Source organism: Ranitomeya imitator, chromosome 1, assembly GCF_032444005.1.
Source record: "Ranitomeya imitator isolate aRanImi1 chromosome 1, aRanImi1.pri, whole genome shotgun sequence".
In the NCBI taxonomy this organism is placed as follows: domain Eukaryota; kingdom Metazoa; phylum Chordata; class Amphibia; order Anura; family Dendrobatidae; genus Ranitomeya; species Ranitomeya imitator.
In genome coordinates this window covers 1,103,741,025-1,103,765,766 of record NC_091282.1, presented here as the reverse complement: position 1 = coordinate 1,103,765,766, position 24,742 = coordinate 1,103,741,025, and the positions used below count along the sequence as shown (strand labels likewise).

The following is a 24,742-nucleotide window of genomic DNA, read 5'->3' as shown; positions in this document are numbered from 1 at the left end:
CAGGAGCAGCGCTGGGGGCGGGCAGGACATATAGGCAGAGCAGGGGGCGGCAGAAGCAGAGCTGGGGGCGGGCAGGACATATAGACAGGCAGAGCAGGGGGCGGAAGGAGCAGAGCTGGGGCGGGCAGGACATATAGACAGGCAGGGCAGGGGGCAGGCAGGACACAGACAGGCAGAGCTGGGGCCGGCAGGAGCAGCGCTGGGGGCGGGCAAGACATATAGACAGAGCAGGGGGCGGCAGGAGCAGCGCTGGGGGCGGGCAGGACATATAGACAGAGCAGGGGGCGGCAGGAGCAGAGCAGGGGGCGGGCAGGACACATAGGCAGAGCAGGGGCCGGCAGGAGCAGAGCAGGGGGCGGGCAGGACACATAGGCAGAGCAGCGGCGGCAGGAGCAGAGCAGGGGCGGCAGGAGCAGAACTGGGGGCGGGCAGGACACATAGACAGGCAGAGCAGGGGCCGGCAGGAGCAGAGCAGGGGCCGGCAGGAGCAGAGCTGGGGCCGGCAGGAGCAGAGTAGGGGGCGGGCAGGACACATAGGCAGAGCAGGGGCGGCAGGAGCAATGCTGGGGCGGGCAGGATATATAGGCAGAGCAGGGGGCGGCAGGAGCAGTGCTGGGGGCGGGCAGGACACGCAGGCAGGGCAGGCTCCGTGTATGCAGATGTAGCACTGGGAGTGCAGTCTGGGCGGCGCGTCCACACACGGCGCTGCTGCGGCCACATCTCTATAAATAGCCCGGCCGGCCCGGCGTGCTGCACGTTGTCCTGTGGCTTGTGGAGGTGAGTGTGCGGAGGCTGCGGCAGAACCGACGGCTGCAATATGGGTCAGATTGCGCCTTCTGTGATGTGCGGATTTGCCAATGATGCGGGGTGTGCCGTACTGTGCCTGCTGGGGGTTATAGTTCTCTGCAGGTTCCCATGTGGCCGGTGCGAGGCCTGTGCTGGGTATTGGGGGCTGCGGGGGGATGCCCGGCATTAGTGCTGCCCGCCCCGTTATTTCCTTGGTCCTATGACTGTAAATTGTCGCAGCTGCTCCTGTTGTCGCTTCTGTGCTCGTGCAGTTGGAGTGCAGCGATTTCCTCTTGGTAATTTAACCCCGTCGGCGCCTGCTGGCTGTGGCTGCCGTCCTCCCGCCATTGTGGATTTCCCAGGTCTTCTAGCAGGGTTTCCTGTTGCAGTGTGCTACCATCTGACTGGCGCTTCTTCCCTCTTGTCCCCATTATCTGTGTGTGCCCAGCAGCAGTGCCCTCTCCTGTCAGTGGGTGCATCTATAGCCGGGCACCCTGCTCATCACTTCCATATCTATCGTCCCCTCACCTTATTGGGGTCTTTTACAAGAATTGCATGGTATAATGTAACATTTGCGTTGCCTGTCATGGGGACCCCCTCACCCAACTCCTTGGCTCCATCCCTTGCAGCTGAGACTGTAGGAATCTGGTTGCTCAGTTACTTATGGTCCGTCCCCACCGCCAGTTTCATCAGGTCAGCAGTATTGGGGTCTGTAGCCAGCTAGGGCCAGATTCCCACATCCATGTTCCACAGACAGAGTGTGGCGTGCCATCCACGGACCGGACGCCCAAGCTTGACAACCACGTGGAAGTCAGATGAGTCGCAACCGGTCTGTACCCACAAAACACGGCCGCGAGCCTGCGCGGAGCTCACACAGGTGAAGAGGACACGGCCCAAAAATCACTTTGGCTGTGTGTACACTTTGCGGATTTCCTGCGGATCCGCAGCGTTTTTTTCCGCGCAGAAAAGCTGTAAATCCGCAAAGTGGTTTACAGTACAATGTAAATCGATAGGAAAACAAAAATGCTGTGCTGATGGTGCAGAAAATTCCACACGAAAAACACAGCGGATTGAAAGGAGCATGTCACTACTTTTGTGCGGATCTACAGCATTTCTGCACCCTTCCAATGTAGAAATCCACAGGGGTAAAAACGCATGAAATCCACAGAAAATCCGCAAGAAAAAAGCATCAAATCTGCACTTGCATTTTCTGCCAGGAGATGCAGATTTTGTGCAGAAAACTCTGCACCCAAATCTGCAACGTGTGCACATAGCCTTAAACTTTTTGTTAATTTCAATGTCAACGTAAAAAAAGAATCCAAGGCCACACTGTGTCCCAGCAAAGTGAAGGCGACTTCATGAAAACTCGCGTCCGCTTAGGTTTAGATGCTGCAGAACAGTTTGTTTGTTTTTTCTCTTCCTTGTCCCTACAAAATTGATTGGAAGCCTGAAAAAAAAAAACTTGATGTAAAAATGCAATTATGTATCTTAAGGGCAGAATCAAAGCTTTTCTGTACCAAAAAACAAAACAAAAACCCTTACAAAACTCTGCTTTAAATTTGCCAAAAAAAGTGAAAAATACATTAAAAAAAATCCACCCTGATTGTTACAAATTGTGATGCTGATATAAAACGCAGCACATGGACAGTGTGTGAGTACAGCCCAAAAGCTGCAGAAGAAACTGAAGCCGGATCCGCTGGTCAGTCTCCAGCACACTGTGTGAACAAGCCTGTAGATGATCTCGTTATCTGCCCGGAGGGTTTCTGCAGCCGCTTTTTTCTGATTTCTCACTGCAGGCTTTTTACCTGCAGCCTGCACAGTTGTGGAGATTGAGAGTTCACTAACACGAGCCAAAAATCTGTCCCTTTCTCGTTTTTCTCCCCCATCAGATTTTGAAGTTAATACAGTTGTGAAAAAATCTGCAGATCTGTGCTGTCTCATTGAGTGCAGTCCCAATTTTATCATATTGCATTAATCTGATTTATACTCTAGTATGAGCGAACCCGAATACTTGAAACCTTGTTGGAAGCAACAGGTGTAATGGCAACAAGCGCAGTGGTGATGTCTGAGTCAACATGGGGGAGCTGAGCTACGTTACGTTGGCCTTTTTTGCTTTTGTGATTGTATAAGGCCTCATGCACATACCAGAGTGGTGTACTGAGCCTTTATGGCACTTGCAGTCTTTGGATCTCCATATGGCACTGCATTACAGATCTGGTCTTGCCTGTAAAGAGGGCTTTTCAGAGATCTCCTCTAGGGCATGTCGTCTGATGGATAATTTGGGAACTATTGTCTATTATGACTTCAATAAAATTGGCTTTTGTGACATTGCATAGTCCTAAGGCCCATGATGGGACTCGCTAAGAGGGGCATGGCGGAGGCATCCAACAGCTACGCTGACGTGCTTAATCTGATGGTGTGTGTGTGTGTATATATATATATATATATCTCTCTCATTAGAGGGTGTACAACTCCTAGCATTGCTGTTCAGGTTCCATTCCTCAACTCTATGGCCATGTTCAGGCTTTCTTTTCTTTTCCTTTATTTTTTTTTTTTTTATGTGGATCTGAGTCACAAGTTCACAACCAACATAAAAAAAAAAAAAAAAACCTCCATGTGAACATACCATGCGCATATTGGAATGAATGCAACGAGCTGTATTATATCAGACTGCACTCGCTTTTCAACACATTTTTGCATCGTTTCTCCCCTCTATCCAGCCGTTGTCTAAGAATAGGTGTACAGCATGATCCCTGCACTAAGTGCCTCTGTAACACGGAGTCATGAAATGCATTGAGTCCTCAGCAGTCCGTGCCAAGATTACATTTCCATATCTCAGGTTAGCTGTTTTCAGATTAAGGAAAATTTCTTTCACCTCTGCCATCTTCTCTGCAGCGACCAAGTTCATGCAGAAGACCACACGTGTGTCTATATAGAGTCCTATGCGGGTTCTGTCTGATCTACACTCCGACAGCACTCACGTTAACATCGCTTATGTGAATAGGCCAAAAGTGAGAAACGGAGTGTTTGTTTGCTAGTGACAGCTGTCTCATGTAACACTACACAGGGGCTGTGACCAGATGACGCTGTGAGATATTGATGCGTTGTTACAAAGTCCTAGATGTGTCCTGTAGGTGCTGTGCCGGAGCCTCCTGATGTGTCCTGTAGGTGCTGCGCCGGAGCCTCCTGATGTGTCCTGTAGGTGCTGCGCCGGAGCCTCCTGATGTGTCCTGTAGGTGCTGCGCCGGAGCCTCCTGATGTGTCCTGTAGGTGCTGCGCAGGAACCTCCTGATGTGTCCTGTAGGTGCTGCGCCGGAGCCTCCTGATGTGTCCTGTAGGTGCTGCGCAGGAACCTCCTGATGTGTCCTGTAGGTGCTGCGCCGGAGCCTCCTGATGTGTCCTGTAGGTGCTGCGCCGGAGCCTCCTGATGCGTCCTGTAGGTGCTGCGCCGGAGCCTCCTGATGTGTCCTGTAGGTGCTGTGCCGGAGCCTCCTGATGTGTCCTGTAGGTGCTGCGCCGGAGCCTCCTGATGTGTCGTGTAGGTGCTGCGCCGGAGCCTCCTGATGTGTCCTGTAGGTGCTGCGCCGGAGCCTCCTGATGTGTCCTGTAGGTGCTGCGCAGGAACCTCCTGATGTGTCCTGTAGGTGCTGCGCCGGAGCCTCCTGATGTGTCCTGTAGGTGCTGCGCCGGAACCTCCTGATGTGTCCTGTAGGTGCTGCGCCGGAACCTCCTGATGTGTCCTGTAGGTGCTGCGCCGGAGCCTCCTGATGTGTCCTGTAGGTGCTGTCCTGTTGAAGCCCACCTTGTAAAGTTAGCAAGATGTATGCCACTTTGGCTGCACAAATTATGCCAGAAATGTACTCCCTAATGACAGGAGTAATATTTCTGGCAGAGGCACATGTCAGTTGTAAGATGCACCTAATATAAGTGGTATGTGTCTCTTAATGAATTGGTCGCATCCTACTCCAGTCCTGCCTTCAGTAAGACTGGATAGGTCCTCATTCATCAGTGTTTACATAACATACTTTAAAAAGTATCAAAATTGTTTACTTTAGTTTTTTTTTTTTTTTTTACCTCACTTTTGGCCAACTCCACCAAAGTGGGTGGAGGAGCCAGGACATGGTAATGTCGTCTTGATAAATTAATCAAAAGTAGCTGCATTCTTTATGCCATAAATGTTATGCCAGTCTCTGACTGGTGTAACATTTCTGGCTAGAGTCACGGAGGCGCTTTTTGATGAGTTCTGCGCATCTTATTCCTGCACACCTCTCCATTAACCTTTATCAGGCTGTATAATTTTACAACGTTAACAGGCTGCAGAGGAACAATTGTACCTTCATATATATTTTATTGAAATTTGGCCAATATATTCTGGACCAAAACTGCAGAGATGTCACGAAATTTCAGCCCTCTACGGCTTTTCGAAAAAAAAAAAGTTAATTGCAATTTTAAAACGGAAGAGTTACAATTGTACCTACTCAGCCGGACGAAGGTTAAGGCTGGCAAACAACACCCCAGTCCTAATGAATCTGACCCTTGGGGTATGTGCACACGTCAGGAATTCTAGCAGAAATTTTCCTGACAAACGGACATTTATGCCAGAAATCCGCATGCGTTTTTCACGCGGTTTTGACACGTTTTTTATGCGGTTTTTTTTTCTCCCCCCAAATGCATAGAATAGCAGGAAAAACAGAAAATCCGCAAAATTAATGAACATGCTGCTTTTTTACCGCGATGCGTTTTTTTGCGGAAAAAACACGTCATGTGCACAAAACATGCAGAATGCATTCTAAATAATAGGATGCATAATGTATGCATTTTTATAGCGTTTTTACCGCGAAAAAACGTAAAAAAAGCGAAAAACCTGAACGTGTGCACATAGCCTTAAGGTACCGTCACATTAAGCGACGCTGCAGCGAAATAGACAACGATGCCGATCGCTGCAGCGTCGCTGTTTAGGTCGCTAGGAGACGTCAAACACAGCAGAACGATGCAGGAGCGATCCAGTGACGTACTTATCGTTCTCGCTGGTTGTTGCTCCATGGAAAAACCTTGCTGGCGTCGTTGCTTTTGCTGTTCAACGGGACGATACACGCCGACCTGACGACCAAATAAAGTTCCGGACTTCTATCTACCACTAGTGATGTCACAGCAGGATCCTGATCGCTGCTGCGTGTCAAACACGAGATCGCTATCCAGGATGCTGCGACGTCACGGATCGTTGTCGTTCTCGTTGGTAAGTTGCTTAATGTGACTGTACCTTTAAGGTACCTTCACACTAAGCGACGCTGCAGCGATACTGACAACGATGTCGATCGCTGCAGCGTCGCTGTTTGGTCCAACGATCTGAAGCCCCCGGGTAACCAGGGTAAACATCGGGTTACTAAGTGCAGGGCCGCGCTTAGTAACCCGATGTTTACCCTGGTTACCATCTTAAAAGTAAAAAAAAACGCTTCATACTTGCCTTCCGCTGTCTGTCCCCGGCGCTCTGCTTCTCTGTACTGGCTGTGAGCACAGCGGCCGGAAAGCAGAGAGGTGACGTCACCGCTCTGCTTTACGGCCGCTGTGCTCACAGTGAGTACAGAGAAGCACAGCGCCGGGGACAGACAGCGGAAGGTAAGTATGAAGCGTTTTTTTTTTTTTTTTACTTTTAGGATGGTAACCAGGGTAAACATCGGGTTACTAAGCGCGGCCCTGCGCTTAGTAACCCGATGTTTACCCTGGTTACCAGGGAAGACATCGCTGAATCGGCGTCACACACACCGATTCAGCGATGTCAGCGGGAGATCCAGCGACCAAATAAAGTTCTGGCCTTCTAGCCCCGACCAACGACATCACAGCAGGATTCTGATCGCTGCTGTGTCAAACTGAACGATATCGCTAGCCAGGACGCTGCAACGTCACGGATCGCTAGCGATATCGGTTAGTGTGAAGGTACCTTTAGTGTTTTAGTATCCCTGGAATCTTTATTTTACAATTCGGCATGGTCTAGGTATGGCTTTGTAAAAGATTTCTCTAGAGGATTTGGAAAATAACTCTTTGATAATAAATAATTCCTTTGATACCCAAAGCAAACAACTCAAGTACTTGCCCTGCAGAGCTGCTGGTTAATGAGTATATCCAAGACAACAAGTGATTATCTCCTCTCTGCCCTCAGTAGGATTGATGACTCTTCCAGCTTAAGTGGCATTATAAATCCTTTAACCACCTGTCCTGTCTGAGATCCCGCTCTCATAAGGCATTGTCCTTTAGTCTCCTAATGTTATTACTATCACACTGGTTGAAGCCTTTCTTGCGCTATAAATTTCTAGTTGGAAATAGAGAATAAGTCAGTGGTTTCCAACCCATGGATCTTATGCTGTTAACAATCTTCGCTTCCGGCATTCTCGGGATAGTTTTGTAGCAGCTGGATAACTGTTTACATGAACTTGCTAAATTTGAATCAATTTATCATATCGGAGAAATCTGCTTCTTTCTCTACCAGGAACTGATTAGTGATTTTGAAAATTCTCAATTCTGGAGTAAATTCTGTATCCAGTGAAGACCTTACTGAGATAGGAGACGGCAGCTGCCACTGATGAAATTCTATGCAGGAGGGGGGAAGCTCGGCCTCTAGCGCCCACCGCGCTCTACATAGAATCTTATCGGTAACCGCTAAAATCTTATTTCCATAATGTAAGGATATGTTCACACATTGCATTTTTGCTGCTTTGGTCACTAAGGCTATGTGCACACGTTCAGGAATTCTCGCTTTTTCTCGTGTTTTTTCGCTACAATACGACAAAACAGCGATAAAAAAACCTCTTACATTAAACCTATTAGAATGCATTTCGCATTTTTTGTGCACATGCTGCGTTTTTTCATGGCGGAATCGCATTTACGGAAAAAAACGCAGCATGTTCATTCTTTGTGCGGAATTGCAGGGATTCCGCACACATAGGAATGCATTGATCCGCTTACTTTCCGCATAGGGTTATGCCCACCATGCGGGAAGTAAACAGATCATGTGCGGTTCGTACCCAGGGTGGAGGAGAGGAGACTCTCCTCCAGGCCCTGGGAACCATATAATAAAAAAAAAAAAATAAATAAAATAAAAAAAATAAATTGTGATATTCTCACCTTCTGGCTTTCCCGCTCCTCACAATGCTTCCGTTCCCAGTGATGCTTTGCAGCAATGACCTGTGATGATGTGCGGTCTCGCGAGACCTCTGCATCATCTGAGGTCATTGCTGCTAGGCATTATTGGGAACGGAAGCATCGCGAGGAGCGGGAAGACTGCCGGGGACGCCGGAAGGTGAGAATATAACTATTTATTTTTTTTAATTATTTTTAACATTAGATCTTTTTAGTATTGATGCTGCATAGGCAGCATCAATAGTAAAAAGTTGGTCACACTTGTCAAACACTGTGTTTGACAAGTGTGACCAACCTGTCAATCAGTTTTCCAAAGGATGCCACAGACCGCTTGGAAAACGCCAGCACTCTGCAAGCTAAAAACGCTTGTAAAACGCTAGCGTTTACTAGGAAAACACATGCCAATTCCGCATGCGTTTTACCTGCCGCACAGTTGCAGAATTGCCGTGGCAATTCCAGACGTGCACATAGCCTAAAGTTATCAGCATGAACAAGAGGCAATTAAAAAAAAAAAAATGCCGCAAAATCTTTTTTTTTTTTTTTTTTTTTTTTTGTTTTTGTTTAATCAGCTTCTTTACTGCCAAGAGCAGGTTTTTGCCTTGCAGAAAAAAAAATACTGCAAAAATACAATTAAACATAATCTAATCTCTTCACTGAATAGAGATTATACCCCAGAACTGAAAATGAATCTGTTCTGGAAAAGAGAAACAAATTTCTGATATATTGCAAAGCTTCTTATATAAATAAATTGCAAATAAATGATTACGCTTTTTAAATACAGCCTCTTTATGTACTTGCCCCACTTGTACAGATATGAATGCAAAAAAGGAGAAAATAAAACCCCAAAGAAATGCTGAACTCAAAACTGATACAATGTGTAAACAAAAAGAGGACAAATTGTAAAAAATTAAAAAAAAAAATTTCTGTTTTTAATAAACACTGCTAGACAGACCGTAGGATGTAAAAATGTTTTTTTTTTTTTTCCCCTCTTCTGCTTCTTGTGATGAAAATCCATTTGGACTATCAGGTTTTTTTTTTTTTTTTTTTGACTATTGTTTGCCTTTTGGTCTCCATTGATACTTCTGTGCTGACACTCAATTTCCCTGTTCTGTTTTGAGGAACATAAGCTGTGAAACCACATTGGACATTATAAGTTCTGGTTTGTCTCCAGTTTTGGAACAGAAGGAAGCTGTCCATACTTGAATAATTTTCAGTTTTGTCAAGAAGGGGGGGGGGAGACAGACCCCCACAATGAAAGGGGTCCCTCGGCCTCTGTTTTGCCTCAGATAGGCCATAACAGACTAATGGAAAGTTCAAACGGAAGTGTGAACATAGCCTTGGCAGCATTAACGGACAGGCAAAATATCCACAGTACTTCTCAGTTCATAAGGAGGCCTTCCAAAGGAATCCCCAGCAAGTTATCTACCGCTCAGCAGGCAATGGTATATTCTGACAGTATACGGAAGTAGCTATATCTGAACAAATGACTATGGCAACTTCAAAGGTCATTGAGGACGCTGGAAGGATATATAAAGACCTGGCGTTCACTTCACTGTCTTATGGGAAGCTCTGCCCTCTGAGGTCTTCAGATCAAAACACTGTGCTGCATGTTCTGGTAATCTGGGATTCTAAGAATTCAAGGTACGTCCTACTCCAGATTCTAGGAAGTTGCTCACTGGTCCTGCATGAAGATTTTTGGGGACAACTGGATGGTGGCCAGCACTAGAAAAGAGGGTGAAGTTGTACCGTTCTTTGCAATTCAACCATAACATTCTTAAGCGGCGTCAACTGGTGTACAGAGACTATCGTGTGCCCCCTGGTTTAGCATTGAGAACCTTTCAAATTGTCACTGGAGACTGCGATACTTCTAAATGGCCTTATGTGCATGACTGTTTGGGAGCACCCATATAATCACATTAAATCCCCCTCTTTCCTCACTGGTTCTTTGAGACTCTAAGGCCAGCGTCACACTAGCGAGTTATATGGACGTATGAGAGGCGCAGAAAATACGGATTGCATACGGTACAATGATTCTCTATGGCCCAGCTCCTATCTGCCGTGTTTTACTGAGCCGTATTATACGGTCTTCTACGGCCGTAGAAAATCACAGCATGCTGCGTTTGTCACCGTATTGTGCAAAAAATATGCCAATGAAAGTCTATGGGGGCGAGAAAAATACGTATTACACACGGTCCAACAGTGTGACTTGCGAGAAATACGCAGCGATGTTCTATAGAAAAGCCGGCAGTTCAGTGCGGTGTACAGTAAAATCACGCTGACATTTAGAATAGCTAAAATAAATGTTTACATTAGTATAGGGGTGTGTATGTAAAATATATAATATGTACCGTATATACTCGAGTATAAGCCGACCCCCCCCCCCCCCCCTAATTTTGCCACAAAAAACTGGGAAAACTTATTGACTCGAGTATAAGCCTATGGTGGAAAATGCAGCAGCTACCGGTGAATTTCAAAAATAAAAATAGATGCTCCATACTGTTCATTATGGCCCCATAGCTGTGCCATATAGTGCTCTGCACCGTTCATTATTGCCCCATAGCTGTGCCATATAAAGCTGTGCCATTACTGCTGCAATAAAATAAAAAAAGCCATACTCGCCTCTCTTGCTTGCAGCTCCCGGCGTCTCTCCGCACTGACTGATCAGGCAGAGGGCGCCGTGCACACTATATGCGCCCTCTGACCTGAACAGTCAGAGCAAGAGGACGCGAAGACAGAGCGGCGCCCGGCGGGTGGAACGCGGACAAGTGAATATAAAATACTTACCTGCTCCCGGCGTCCCGCTCCCTCTGCCTGTCACACGGTCTTCGGTGCCGCAGCCTCTTCCTCTATCAGCGGTCACCGACACCGCTGATTAGAGAAATGCATATGCAGCTCCACCCCTATGGGAGGTGGAGCCGCATATTCATTTCTCTAATCAGCGGTCACACGTGACTGCTGAACAGGGGAAGAGCTGCAGCACCGAAGACCGTGTGACGGGCAGAGGGAGCGTCAGGACCGCCGGGACTAGGTAAGTATGCCTCAGCGCCCTCTCCCCCTCACCCGCCGCCCACCGTGACTCGAGTAGAAGCCGAGAGGGGCACTTTCAGCCCAAAATTTTGGGCTGACAATCTCGGCGTATATACGGTGTATGTATGTATGTATGTACTAGCTATTGAACCCGTTCTACGCCCGGGTGGCGAGCATTTATATTGATATATGGTCTCCATCCTGTCATGTGCTGCTCCCATCCTGCGGCACCGTTCTTTAATTTGCTGCTCCCATTCATATGCCCCATAAGATGCTCCATAGTATATGCCCCGAATCAGGTGGCGTAAGTAACAAATAGCTGTGGCATGAAGTGCCACAGCCTCATGCCACAGCAATTTGTTACTTGCGCCACCTGATTCCTTTCCGCCGCCATTTTCTTGGTCCTCCTGCTGGCGGAGTCGGCGCCTGCGCAGTCCGCGCTTTCCGGCGCCATTTTCTTGAAGACACACTGCAGTGTGTCTTCAAGAAAATGGCGCCGGAAAGCGCGGACTGCGCAGGCGCCGATTCTTGGTCCTGCTGCCGGAAAATGGCGGCGGAAAGGAATCAGGTGGCGTAAATAACAAATTGCTGTGGCATGAAGTGCCACAGCTTCATGCCACAGCAATTTGTTACTTACTTGATACTTACCACTTTCTTCGTCCTCCTGCTGCCGGAATCGGCGCCTGTGCAGTTCACGCTTTCCGGTGCCATTTTCTTGAAGACACACTCCGGCTCCTCTGCCTGTGACTGGTCAGTCAGAGGGCGGCGCCGGCGCGCATTAAGCGCGTCATCGCGCCCTCTAAACTGTGAACGTCACAGCAGAGGACCCGGGAGACGGAGCCGCACGCAGCGCTGGAACGGGGGACAGGTGAATATACTTACCCTCCTGGCGGTCCCTGACTCTCCGGTGGAGATCGCGGTGTGCGTTCAATAACCGTCACCCTCTCCAGGCTATTAATATCTGCCCTCAGTCACTGGCTTTACCACTCTGGCGGAGAAAATTGCACGGGAGCCCATGCCAATTTTTTTTTCTGTGATTTAACCCTTAAATTTGGTTGCTCTAGCTATTAAAATAAACAGACACTTCTTCCATTACTAAAGAGAAATATGTAATAAAAGAAGGGATATGAGATACCATGTCTCATATCATGTTGGGTTTCAGAAGGAGATAAGAAAAGCCGGCAATTGAATTACTGGCTTTTCTGCTATCTAGCGCTGTATGATTATATATAATCTATATCTATATATTCTCAGTATATATGTTTTTACAATTATTTGAGCCCATGGATCCATTGTATGTCCGTATTGCAAGCCTGCGAGAAAATCTCGCAGTACGAATGCCATACAGATTACATACAGAGGATGCCATGCACAAGACACACCCTGCCTACGGATGAGATACGGACCACTATTTTGGGGACTTTTCTGCGTATTACGGCCGTAAATAACGGACCGTATTTTCATACGCTGAGTGTGGCGCCGGCCTAAGGAGTATATAAATATTTTATAAATTTATTAAATGCCATTGCATGGCTATTTTTTTCTGGATGTACAGCCAGGCACCACAGTGGTAGACAAACTTTATTTGAACGTCATCAGTTTTGATCATGCAAAACCACTGTCGGCACTTTATTAATGTTTAAACTGCTCCTCAGGTTTCCTTTGTGTTTTTTTTTTTTTTATTATTTATTTATTTTTTTTTTTATATTATTCGTGTCTACAAGATGTAAGGTGGGATTCTCCACCCGCCCTATATGCACCCGAGGCGTACATAGAAATAATGGAGCCCGCATTACACACACTATTTAGTGAGGCACAGTAAAGCACAACTCTCTACTCTGCAGCCCTTGCAGAGTAGTTTCTCATATTGAAGCTCCTAGATTCCCCTCTCATTGCCCCAATAAAGTATGATGCCAACAAAAGTGCCACCTAAACAGTGATAACCACATGGTGATTTCTTAGATAGTACCCTAACACGCACTGTATGATGACCTTACAGTACCACCGGCTAAAGTATGGTGACACCAACACAGCCCTCCGCACAATATGATGGCCCTGACATAACCTTCCATATAGTATGATGGACACCATACAAACATCCACACTGTATAATGGCCCCCCACATGGCAGTTCCATATAATATATAACTAGCAGTCCCATATCGTATGGTGAGCCTCACAATGAACTGATTTACAAAAATACATTTCTTACCTCTCCGACTCCCCACTGCTCTTGTTTCCTCAGTCTTCTGCAGCTCTACACAGTGGACATGCTGTAATTTCAGGCTCGCTGCACTAGGGGCAGCAGAGGGAGAATGATGGAGGGAGGAAGGTGTGTCCTCTATCATTGTCCAACTGTGTCTGGAGGGGCAGCAACAGGCCCCTGTGAGTGCAGTACACCACTGCCATGTGCTCATATATGGTAATGTGTGACAGTGTTGGCACTCTTGAAATTGTTCCAGAAAATGAAGTATTTCTCCCAGGAAAATATTGCAATAGCAAGACATGTGTAATGCACTTATTTCCTTTACTAGATGGTGGCCCGATTCTAACGCATCGAGTATTCTAGAATATGTATAGTAGTATATAGCACAGGCCACGCAGTATATAGCAATGTGGGCACCATATCCCTGTTAAAAAAAAAAAAAAAATTAAAATGGTTACATACTTGCCTTCTGGCGGCCCCCGGATCAAGCCCAGGTGTTTAGCGATGCTCCTCGCGACGCTTTGGTCCCAAGAATGCATTGCGGCAATAACACGTGATGTAACTGTCTCGCGAGGCGGCTACATTATCTCCGGTTATTGCCGCAATACATTCTACATTCTTGAGACCAGAGCATCGGGAGGAGTGGTAAAGGCGCCGGAAGGTGAAAATATAATAATTTTTAACATTAGATCTTTTTACTATTGATGCTGCATAAGCAGCATCAATAGTAAAAAGTTGTTCACACAAGGTCAATAGCAGCATTAACGGACTGCGTGACACTGCGTTATGCCGCGATGTAACGCAGTCATTTTAACGGACTGCTAAAACGCTATGGGGGCACTGACTGGGGAGTAGGGAGAGGCGCTGACTGGAGGGGGCGCTGACTGGAGGGGAGTAGGGAAGGGCAAATTCACGGCTGGACTGTGCCCGTCCCTGATTGGTCGTGACCATTAGCGACGCGGGATTTCCGTGACAAACAGACGGAGGTGACCCTTAGACGATTATATAGCTGTGTATTGTAACAGCACAAAAAAAAAAGTAAAGGGCAAATCGGACCTAATTTCACACACAACCCCAAAAATGTACTGGAAGTAATTGTTGGCACCTTTCCGTAATTATGGGTAGACCACTTTGTTTTAAGCATGTGATGCTCGTTCAAACTCACCTGTTAGCCTTACTGTTATATTATATTCTATGTGTACCCGCTCAGGTTTGTTCGCGATAAAAACTCATTAACAATGCATACATTATGCATCCTATCATTTAGAATGCATTCTGCATGTTTTGTGCACATGATGCGTTTTTTTTTTTCAGCGAAAAAAAAAAAACGCATCGCGGTAAAAAAGCAGCATGTGCATTAGTTTTGCGGATTTTCTGCGTCTTTCCTGCTATTCTATGCATTTGGGGAAAAAAAACGTCAAACGGGGAAAAAAAAACGCAGGCGGATTTCTGGCAGAAATGTCCACTTTTTGTCAGGAAAATTCCTGCAAGAAATTCTGATGTGTGCACATACCTTAACAAGTTTGGACAATCTTTGACTCAATCTTTGCATTTGTCTGTGTGTACCACACTAATGGAGAACAGAGAGGAGAAGGGAACTGGCTGAGGACTTGAGAACCATAATTGTTGAACAATATCAACAATCTGAGATCTCTAGAGATCTAGACATTTCTTTTGTCCAAGGAGCTCAACATAAACAAGAAGTTTACAACTTAAGGTACCGTCACACAGTGAAATTTTGATCGCTACAACGGTACGATCCGTGACGCTCCAGCGTCGTAACAATATCGCTCCAGCGTCGTAGACTGCTGTCACACTTTGCAATGTACGACGCTGGAGCGATAATTTCATGACGTATGTGCGATGTAGAAGCCGTTGGTTACTATGCGCACATCGTATACGATATATGTTACACCATGCGATCATGCCGCCACAGCGGGACACTAGACGACGAAAGAAAGTTTCAAACGATCTGCTACGACGTACGATTCTCAGCGGGGTCCCTGATCGCAGGAGCGTGTCAGACATTGCGATATCGCTCGAACGTCACAGATATATCGCTCGAACGTCACGAATCGTGCCGTCGTAGCGATCAAAATTTCACTGTGTGACGGTACCCTTATGGCACTTTAGCTAATCTCCGTGGATGTGAATGGTAGAGAAAAATTGATACAAGGTTGCAAAACAGGATAGTCCAGATGGTGGATAAGCAGCCCCAATAAAGTTCCCAAAAAACTCAAGCCTTCCTGCAGGCTGGATGTTTATCAGGGTCAGCGCAAACTATCCATTGACCTTTGAATGTCGACAAAGACATAAGGCTAGTCTGCAATTTGCCAAAATCCATGTCACAACTCTGCTGTAGGGTGCCCCAGGATCAGGGGCCCTTCCCTGTCGCTAACAATAGGGGGTGCACTAGCTCGCCCTATTTCCAGAATTACGTCTGAAGGTGAAGATGCCTTCTCCCACCCAGGAAAGAGGGGAGCAGCCGTGCACCATAGTACACCAACCAAATGAACAAGGCAACACGAACATGTTAAACTGAAAATGCCAGGCATGCAAATATTCACTCGCATATAACAAATGAATGCATTGGGGAGTGGAGGATAGGGCGAAACCTAAGTTAGAGGAGGAAAGTGAATTATCACACTTACTTACCCAAGCAACAGTCACAGATAAATCCACCAAACTCCTCATATAACCACTAACTTATGTCGTCCCAGCCATGCTACTTAAGCTATCTATGTGTTTGTCAGGACCCAGATTATATACAGTCGTGGCCAAAAGTATTGACACCCCTGCAATTCTGTCAGATAATACTCATATTTTCTTCCTGAAAATGTTTGCAAACACAAATTATTTGGTATTAAATCTAAAAGAGAATGAAGCAAAAAGCAAAACATTGATAATTTCACACAACTCCAAAAATGGGCCAGACAAAAGTATTGGCACCCTCAGCCTAATACTTGGTTGCACAACCTTTAGCCAAAATAACTGCGACCAACCGCTTCCAGTAACCATCATTGAGTTTCTTACAATGCTCTGCTGGAATTTTAGACCATTCTTCTTTGGCAAACTGCTCCAGGTCCCTGATATTTGAAGGCTGCCTTCTCCAAACTGCCATTTTTAGATCTCTCCACAGGTGTTCTATGGGATTCAGGTCTGGACTCATTGCTGGCCACCGTAGTCTCCAATGCTTTCTCTCAAACCATTTTCTAGTGCTTTTTGAAGTGTGTTTTGGGTCATTGGCCTGCTGGAAGACCCATGACTTCTGAGGGAGACCCAGCTTTCTCACACTGGGCCCTACATTATGCTGCAAAATTTCTTGGTAGTCTTCAGACTTCATAATGCTATGCACACGGTCAAGCAGTCCAGTGCCAGAGGCAGGAAATCAACCCCAAAACATCAGGGAACCTCCGCCATGTTTGACTGTAGGGACTGTGTTCTTTTCTTTGAATGCCTCTTTTTTTTTTTTTTTCTCTCCTGTAAACTCTGTCGATGCCTTTGCCCAAAAAGCTCTACTTTTGTCTCATCTGACCAGAGAACATTCTTCCAAAATGTTTTAGGCTTCTTCAGGTAAGTTTTGGCAAACTCCAGCCTGTCTTTATGTCTCGGGGTAAGAAGTGGGGTCTTCCTGGGTCTCCTACCATAGTCCCTTTTCATTCAGACGCCAACGGATAGTACGGGTTGACGCTGTTGTACCCTCGGACTGTAGGGAAGCTTGAACTTGTTTGGATGTTAGTTGAGGTTCTTTATCCAACATCTTGCGTTGAAATCTCTTGTCAATTTTTCTTTTCCGTCCACATCTAGGGAGGTTAGCCACAGTGCCATGGACTTTAAACTTCTTGACACTGCGCACGGTAGACACAGGAACATTCAGGTCTTTGGAGATGGACTTGTAGCCTTGAGATTGCTCATGCTTCCTCACAATTTGGTTTCTCAAGTCCTCAGACAGTTCTTTGGTCTTCTTTCTTTTCTCCATGCTCAATGTGGTACACACAAGGACACAGGACAGAGGTTGAGTCAACTTTAATCCATGTCAACTGGCTGCAAGTGTGATTTAGTTATTGCCAACACCTGTTAGGTGCCACAGGTAAGTTACAGGTTCTTTTAATTACACAAATTAGAGAAGCATCACATGATTTTTCGAACAGTGCCAATACTTTTGTCCACCCCCTTTTTTGTTTGGTGTGGAATTATATCCAATTTGGCTTTACGACAATTCTTGTGTTTCTTCATTTAAGACAAATTAAATGAAGATAATACCAAATAATTTGTGTTTGCAATCATTTTCAGGAAGAAAATGAGTATTATCTGACAGAATTGCAGGGGTGTCAATACTTTTGGCCATGACTGTAGGTGAATAGGAGTGGCTAACCATGCTCTGCTGAAAGCCCAGACTCACAGAGCTTCCAACATGGCTGATTAACCCCTGTACTGCACCATTTAAAACGAAAGTGAATGCTTCTGCGCTGAAAGTCGTGGTAACCCTGTGACAATCCGTCTGGGAAGGTGTCTTGTGGACAGATGTAACCAAGATGGAGTTGTTTGTAGGCCTCATTCTGGTTTCAGTAAACAGTAGCTGTTTGTGTTTTATCAAAGAAAAGAACACAGTACCTACAGTCAAATAAGGTAGAGGTTTAAAGATCTTTTGGGGTTGTCCTGCTTCCTCTGGGTGCCTTGACTGTAAGCAAGGCATCATATCATCTGAAGATTACCAAAGGATTTTGGGTTGCAATGTAGTGCCCAGTATCAGAAAGCTGGGTTTCTGTCCTGGTCATGGGTCTTCCAGTAGGACAATGGTGCCAAACTACAAAAAGCACCCAGAAATGGATGGAAACAAAGGGCTGGAGAGTTCTGAAGTGCCCAGCAGTGAGTCTGGATCTATATCCCATTGAACACCTGTGGAGAGAAGCCTGGTATTCATGCTTTTTCAGAAACACGTGCTGAAAAACTCTGCCTATCTGCTTATACACCAGTATATATTATATAATTTTCCCTCGTATATTTCTCAATGTGCACAGGTCCTTGGGGTAATAACTGTCATGTATTTGCCCTGCCTGTACTGATGATGCAGTTTTGCTCACTTGGGCATTTGTTTTATATATAATATAATATATATATATTTTTTTTAACAGCATGTTGAGAAAATGTGCCCTGTGGAACGTGGGTTAAGGCTTTTAAACTATTACTCATGTGGGGTCTGTGAATCGGATCTCTGCATAACTTTGATCCAGACTTGTGTGTTTGCACATGTGGGAAGGGTAGATGAATAAGTGGCGAGTGGCCCTTTTACATTTTGTCAGTTCTCCACAAAGCCGGAACAAATGGCTTATTTTCTGAAGTGTGTGGAGCAGACAATATATTCCCTTGTTCTTTTCCCAGTGGGGTGAGTGCAGCCTGATCAGGAGATGGGAGTTATTCCCTCTGTGTTGTGAATTAAATTCCCCCTACGCTATTGGGACTTTAGGCTTCCTGTGACGCCACTGTGAGGGGCAATCTGCCAACTTGGTACCATTGTCTGCTATTAGAAATACGTTGGTGTGTCTGGTTTACTATTAAAGGTACTGTGAGGGTATGTGCACACGTTCAGTTTTTTTTCGCAATAAAAACACGATAAAACCGCATTAGAAACTGCAGACATGCATCCTATCATTTAGAATGCATTCTGCAATTTTTGTGCATATGATGCGTTTTTTTTCTGCAAAAAAAGCAGCATGTTCATTAATTTTGCGGATTTTCTGTGTTTTTCCCGCTATTCTATGCATTTGGGGAAAAAACACATGCGGATTTCTGGCAGAAATGTCAGGTTTTTGTCAGGAAAATTTCTGCCAGAAATCCTGACGTGTGCACATAGCCTGAGGCCTATATAGCTGATCTCGCATGTAAAGCACCATGGAATAAATGGCGCTATAATGATGATTAAAAAATAATTCTGAGCAGCTTGTTATGGCTAGAATGCCAGAACTGCCATGACAGCTGACACTAGAAGCTTGGAAGGGCTCGCTCTCATCTGCGTTACAGGAAAAAAAAAATAGCTCCAATATCGATCCAGGAAAGTAGGGCGAGTGTCCTCCCCTAGCATCCGTATGACATGCGTGTGCAATGCACTGTTACGCTTTTACACACCGTAATTGTAACTTATAGTTGTTTTAATTACTACTCAAACAATCTTATTCTTCATGTGGTTCTTTGATTAGGTATTCATCAGTATGGCTTCTGCGACCGGGTGTTACTGCCTATGGGGGAAGCTGGAAATGGCTGTTGGCAGAAAACCTGTTTGCCAGACCGCTATCTACTGTGTATGGGGCCTGAACATGCTGCCGCTCCCAGATATACAGCGCCTGTCACTTTGCACTGCAGATAATTTTTGCAGGGTGTATGAAACTTCTAAAAATGTTATTCCCTTTGCCGGCAATGTATAATGCAGACTTTTTGTAAGCAAACGTTTTCCTTGTGCATTTTCTTAGGCTACTTTCACACTTGTGTTTGTACGGGTCCGTCGCTAAGCGTCGGCGCGATGTACCGACACGCGTTGTAAAAATTTGGCACAACGTGGGCAGCGGATGCAGTTTTTCAACGCATCTGCTGCCCATTGTAAAGTCCCAGGAAATGGCAGACCCGACGTACGAAAAAACTTTCCCTTAAACGTTTTTTTTCGTGCCGACGGTCGCCAAAACACGACTCATCCAGTGCACGACGTATGGCAATACGTCGCGGTCCGTCGGCAATATAAGTCTATGGGAAAAAAACGCATCCTGCGGGCACATTTGCACGATGGATTGCGACTGACCGCAAACGACGCAAGTGTGAAAGTAGCCTTATGAGAAAATGGTTTTGTCCTTTCTAAGGTGAACTCTCCTTGTTTTGGTGTTTTAGAGAATGAGTAGGACTTCCAGGTAATTTTCACTGACGATGACCTTCACGTGTACAGGGAAGATAACAACATTGTAGTATGGAGTGAGGAATGTGGTAATTATGTACTGCAGGCCACAAAGTGTTAAATCCGTTCTCACATATAATGTGTGCGGATAGGACTTTGAGGAATTGGGCTGTAAAACTTTAATTTTGGACGGATCAACCCTTTGCTACCGGGGATCATACCTTCTGACCCTCTAGGCTGATATGTGGTGGTGTTAAGTGCACGCTCCTTCCTGCAGAACAGCTGACCTCTACCGTGATAGGAAAGGGTTAACCTCTGCCAGTGGAAAGCTCCAGTTGTTGAATGGCTGTCTGTCTCTGCCAGCTGTCCCTTTCTTCTGGGCAGTCTTCGCACCATTGTGTCAGGGATGCCACCCTCTGCATGTGGGGTGACTCTCTGCAGATCCCGCTGTCATTGGCTGCTGCCCTCTCGGTTACCTTTTGCCTACTAGCATTATGTAGCCGGTCCCTGCATGTGACTTCTGTCCTGAGTCCTTGGTCACAGCTGGGGCGACAGATGACAAGTGCAGGTTGTACAAGCCGGAGCTGAGCGCACGGTGAGTCCTCCATGGCCTGTAGGATTCCATACACTTCCAGCTTGTTTCTTGGGAGGGTTCACTCACGGCCTTCAGATATGAGGGTGCCGGCATTTTAACATTTCCTGATCCTTCTCTTTTAGAAAGGGATTGTTATTGTGCTCCCTGTATTCTCTTATTTACATCCTAGAGGGAACCTGCCTGGATTATTCATCCCTGGGGCGGTAACGGGGCTGCCATACAATGCATTCAAAGTTGTGAGAAAAGGGGTCAAAAATCCACTTAATATTTATTGGATCAGCTCATTTACTGTTAGCCAACACTTGTATTTTGGCACTACATTTTGGCTGATGCTTATTTTTCCATTTTAGTTCCATTGTTGGGACAGCTGAATTTCTTTTTTCATTGTTGTGGTGAAATAAGGGCAGTCATTGTTAGCCCCATATGGCAGTGCAGTCTGGCCCATCCAGGTCACAACTCTACCTGGTTGTTATGGATGCAGTGACTGTTTACAATGCTTTGGCATAATAATCGTTTTTTGCACATTCTGAAGTTGTCCAGGAGGGGGTAGTGTAATGTCAAAAATTACATATGATGGAGCTATTACATTCTCGGTTATGTTGTTTTAATCTTATTTTATTGTGGACAGAAAACCAATAATGGTGTCAGATGAATAATATCAGGAGCTAATCTTGCATTTGAACTTGACCGTATTGTGTCAATCTCGAACTCTAATGTGTATATCCTGCATAACATTTCTTTGTGTGTAATAATAAAAAAATATATATTTTATATTTTTTTTGTTTTCAATTCCTTCACTATTAATGTACAGCAAGGCTTAATTTACACCATATCTTGCATCAATATTTATAAGCTGACAACCAGGAGCAGATCCAAAACAGGTGCAAATGTTTTCTATTTCATGTATTCTTAAGGATTAGTGCCTGCTTTTAGCTTTCAAATGCTGTTGCGTAATAAAGACCAAAATATACAAATTGTCAGAAGGATATGTTAACACAACTTCTTAAAAAAATAAAATAAAATAAATTAAAATAAACTCATACTAGTAATTACCCGATCCATTTGCCATATTGGTAGTCCAAGGCCACAGCCCTGCGAGTTGCCTCCTACCTGCCAGAATCTACTGCACCTTTTCTGACTTCTAGGCCCAGCGAGACATGCGTATTACATCGCTTCTTAACGACAATTGAGGCACCAGGGAAGGGGCGTACTTAGAAATCATGGGGGCCCCATACCAGAAGTTCTAATTTCCCCTCAAAAAAATTGCTGGGGTCACAGAAAAGCACATCCCACAACTTGCCTGCCTAACTTCCCTCCTGCTGAAGTCCTAGATTCCTCTATAATTGCCCCTATCAAATATGATGCCAACAAAAGTGCCCACCTAACAGTATGATGCCCTCATGCTGAAGCCCTACACATTGGCCTTTACAAGCTCGGTATAATGATCCTACTGTACTCCCAAGCCAAAGTATTGTGACCCCAACACAATATGGTCCCCAACAGCCCTCCATGCAGTATACTGGGCCTAAATGCAATATAATAGGCCCACACTGTATAAAGGCCTGCACTAGCCCTCCAAATAGTATAATGGCCCCCACACAGACCTCTGCACAGTGTGATGGACTTCACACTGTAGAATTACTTGCATACAGTATAATGGCACTCCAAATATTATAATGGCTGCACATAAACTTTCACATAGTATAATGTGCCCCCCATAATCTTCCATAGAATCTTAATGCGCTCTCCCCATGATCCTCCCTCCATGGAATATAATGCACTCTCCCCATGATCCTCCATATGCTATTATGGCCACGAGTCATGGATTAATATATGCAATACTCGCCTCTCCTTGTTCTACCCAGTGGTCCGGTCTGCCGAGCCAGTGGTGTGCAGCAGCGGACATGTCAGAACAGTGGGCATGCGGTAATTACTTCCTCACGCCTGCTGCTCTGACACATCAGATGTTGGGGAAGATTGATGGGGGTGGAAGAGTCTGCTCATTCCTCGGTCAGGATTGTTGCACTGATGGCTGGAGCCCCCCTCCGGCTGTCCGCGTGACCATGATGGAGTAGAGCATGTAAAGAAGCTGCGGAGACACCATCACGTGTTTCTCGACGCAAGCAGTGAATAGCCAGGCCTTTCCCCGGGAAGGAACAACCACGGGAAGGGCAGCATCCTATGAAGGAAAGCCACCTATGCCAAGCATGGTATCCATCCACAGACAGCTGTTTCGGGGTTTTTGCCCCTCATCAGTGTGGAGTAGGAATCTGGCTATTAGGAGCAGTGCCTAGTAAAAAGGCTATAAAGGCACAGATGATTGGCCTCGGGGAGACCAAAACATCCAACACCGCGGAGACACCATCACGTGTTTCTCAACGCAGTGATTCCAGAACACTGCCCCCATCCCTTATGGGAAATATGCAGATGCATGTAAAGAAGCTGCGGAGACACCATCACGTGTTTCTCGACGCAAGCAGTGAATAGCCAGTGTCCTGGAATCACTGCGTTGAGAAACACGTGATGGTGTCTCCGCGGTGTTGGATGTTTTGGTCTCCCCGAGGCCAATCATCTGTGCCTTTATAACATGATGGAGTAGAGGGCATCAGCAGACGCTTCCACCCCCTTTACTCAGTGGGGGCACGGACACAGAGTCCACCCCTTGGGCCACAGAACAGTGGTGTGGCCTACTGCCATTGCCACTGCCCCAGGGATTCCAGCAGGTAGGCCACTAATCTGGTCCAATGACCATGGACTACAGCCATGCTGTTGGATCAGTGTCCTGTGGATCTTTGTTAAATTCTATTCCATATGCCAGAGAGTGAGGAAAAGAAATTAAAATCTGCGCAAATGCAGCATATAATACCATTCAGATCTCCAAATGCCTTCTCAATTTTTAAAATTTGCACCAAATCTGCCACCCTTCGCAAGCTTTAGCTATATGTGTGGTTTGTGTGTGGGGGTGGGGGAAGAGCGAACCGCGTAAGATGGCAGCCACGTGTTGTCTGGTTTCCCCCCTTTCCCCATCACGTATTGATAGACTTGCATTGGTGAGTTAGTGCTATCACTCCAATCAAAATCGGACATACTCTGTGATTTTGTGTGGACCATTTGCTCTGCAAAAAATGCACGAGTGTGAGCAGCCCCATAGACTATAAGTTTTCGAATTGTTAAATGGCATGGCTAGAACTTGTACGAGCCCTGAGATGATAGCAAGGAAGGTGTTCTCCAATGTAGAGGGACAGAACGATCTATAGTCTTAGGGGGGGCTGGCAAAGAAAACCACTTACCGAAAAGGGGGTTTGTAAAGGGATGACGGTAATGGGCTGAATATTGCAATTTATGTTTTTAGTTTATTTTTCTACTAAAGGTAAGTACGGTACTAACATATGTAAAAGTAATTTTTTTTTTTTTCATGTCAAAGGTGTCCATACTCTTCAAGGCCCCATTCACATCGCATATCTGCAGTAAAGGCTTGACTAGTAGTAAAAACTGTATACTGTTATGGGTTTTTATTGGCACTACGTGTCGGTTTGTTTAGAGTGGTTGACCTTAGGTCTCATAGAAAATATATTAATTCCTGGAGGAAGACACGTGGTGTCGAAACATGTTGTCCATAAGGGATTGAATGTATGCAATATTGTCACTGAAACTGACGAAATCTGGAACTTTTTAATGGATAAATAAAAGGTATATTTTACTCTACCATTGGACTGATCGCTGGAGAAACAAAGACCTTTTCCTTACACGTGTGGATTTATCAGCTTTCCGTGCGAACTGTAACCACAGGTTGGATGTTATATATATATATATATATATATATATATATATATATATATATATATATATATATATATATATATATATAATATAATTTTATTAATTTTTTTTTTTTTTATTTTTTTTTTCTCATTCACACTCTCACCCTCCCTGGGGACAACTGTTTGAATTCTCCCCAAACCCCCCACCCCTTTTCCATGTAAAAAAATAAAATAAAAAAAATGTAGACTATACTTCAAAGAATCAACAAATATAAAATTATTTAAATCCAAGTACAGTACTTATTCTCCACAGACTCACTGACTTGCATGGCAAAGTGTGATCTGAATGTCGCA

The 24,742-nt window shown here is 45.4% G+C and overlaps 1 protein-coding gene across 4 annotated transcripts in view; it reads left to right on the top strand.

The window, feature by feature from the left end:
• Positions 1-379: 379 nt before the first annotated feature.
• Positions 380-24,742, top strand: part of ACSL1 (acyl-CoA synthetase long chain family member 1) — a 106,601-nt gene continuing 82,238 nt past the window's right edge. The window contains exon 1 of one of the 4 annotated variants that reach the window (XM_069744314.1): positions 380-777. The gene's annotated coding sequence lies outside the window, so the exon portion shown is untranslated. Of the gene's footprint in view, positions 778-9,470; positions 9,562-20,426; positions 20,628-24,742 lie in introns of those variants that run through there. The other 3 variants (XM_069744317.1, XM_069744315.1, XM_069744316.1) reach the window with 3 other exon arrangements.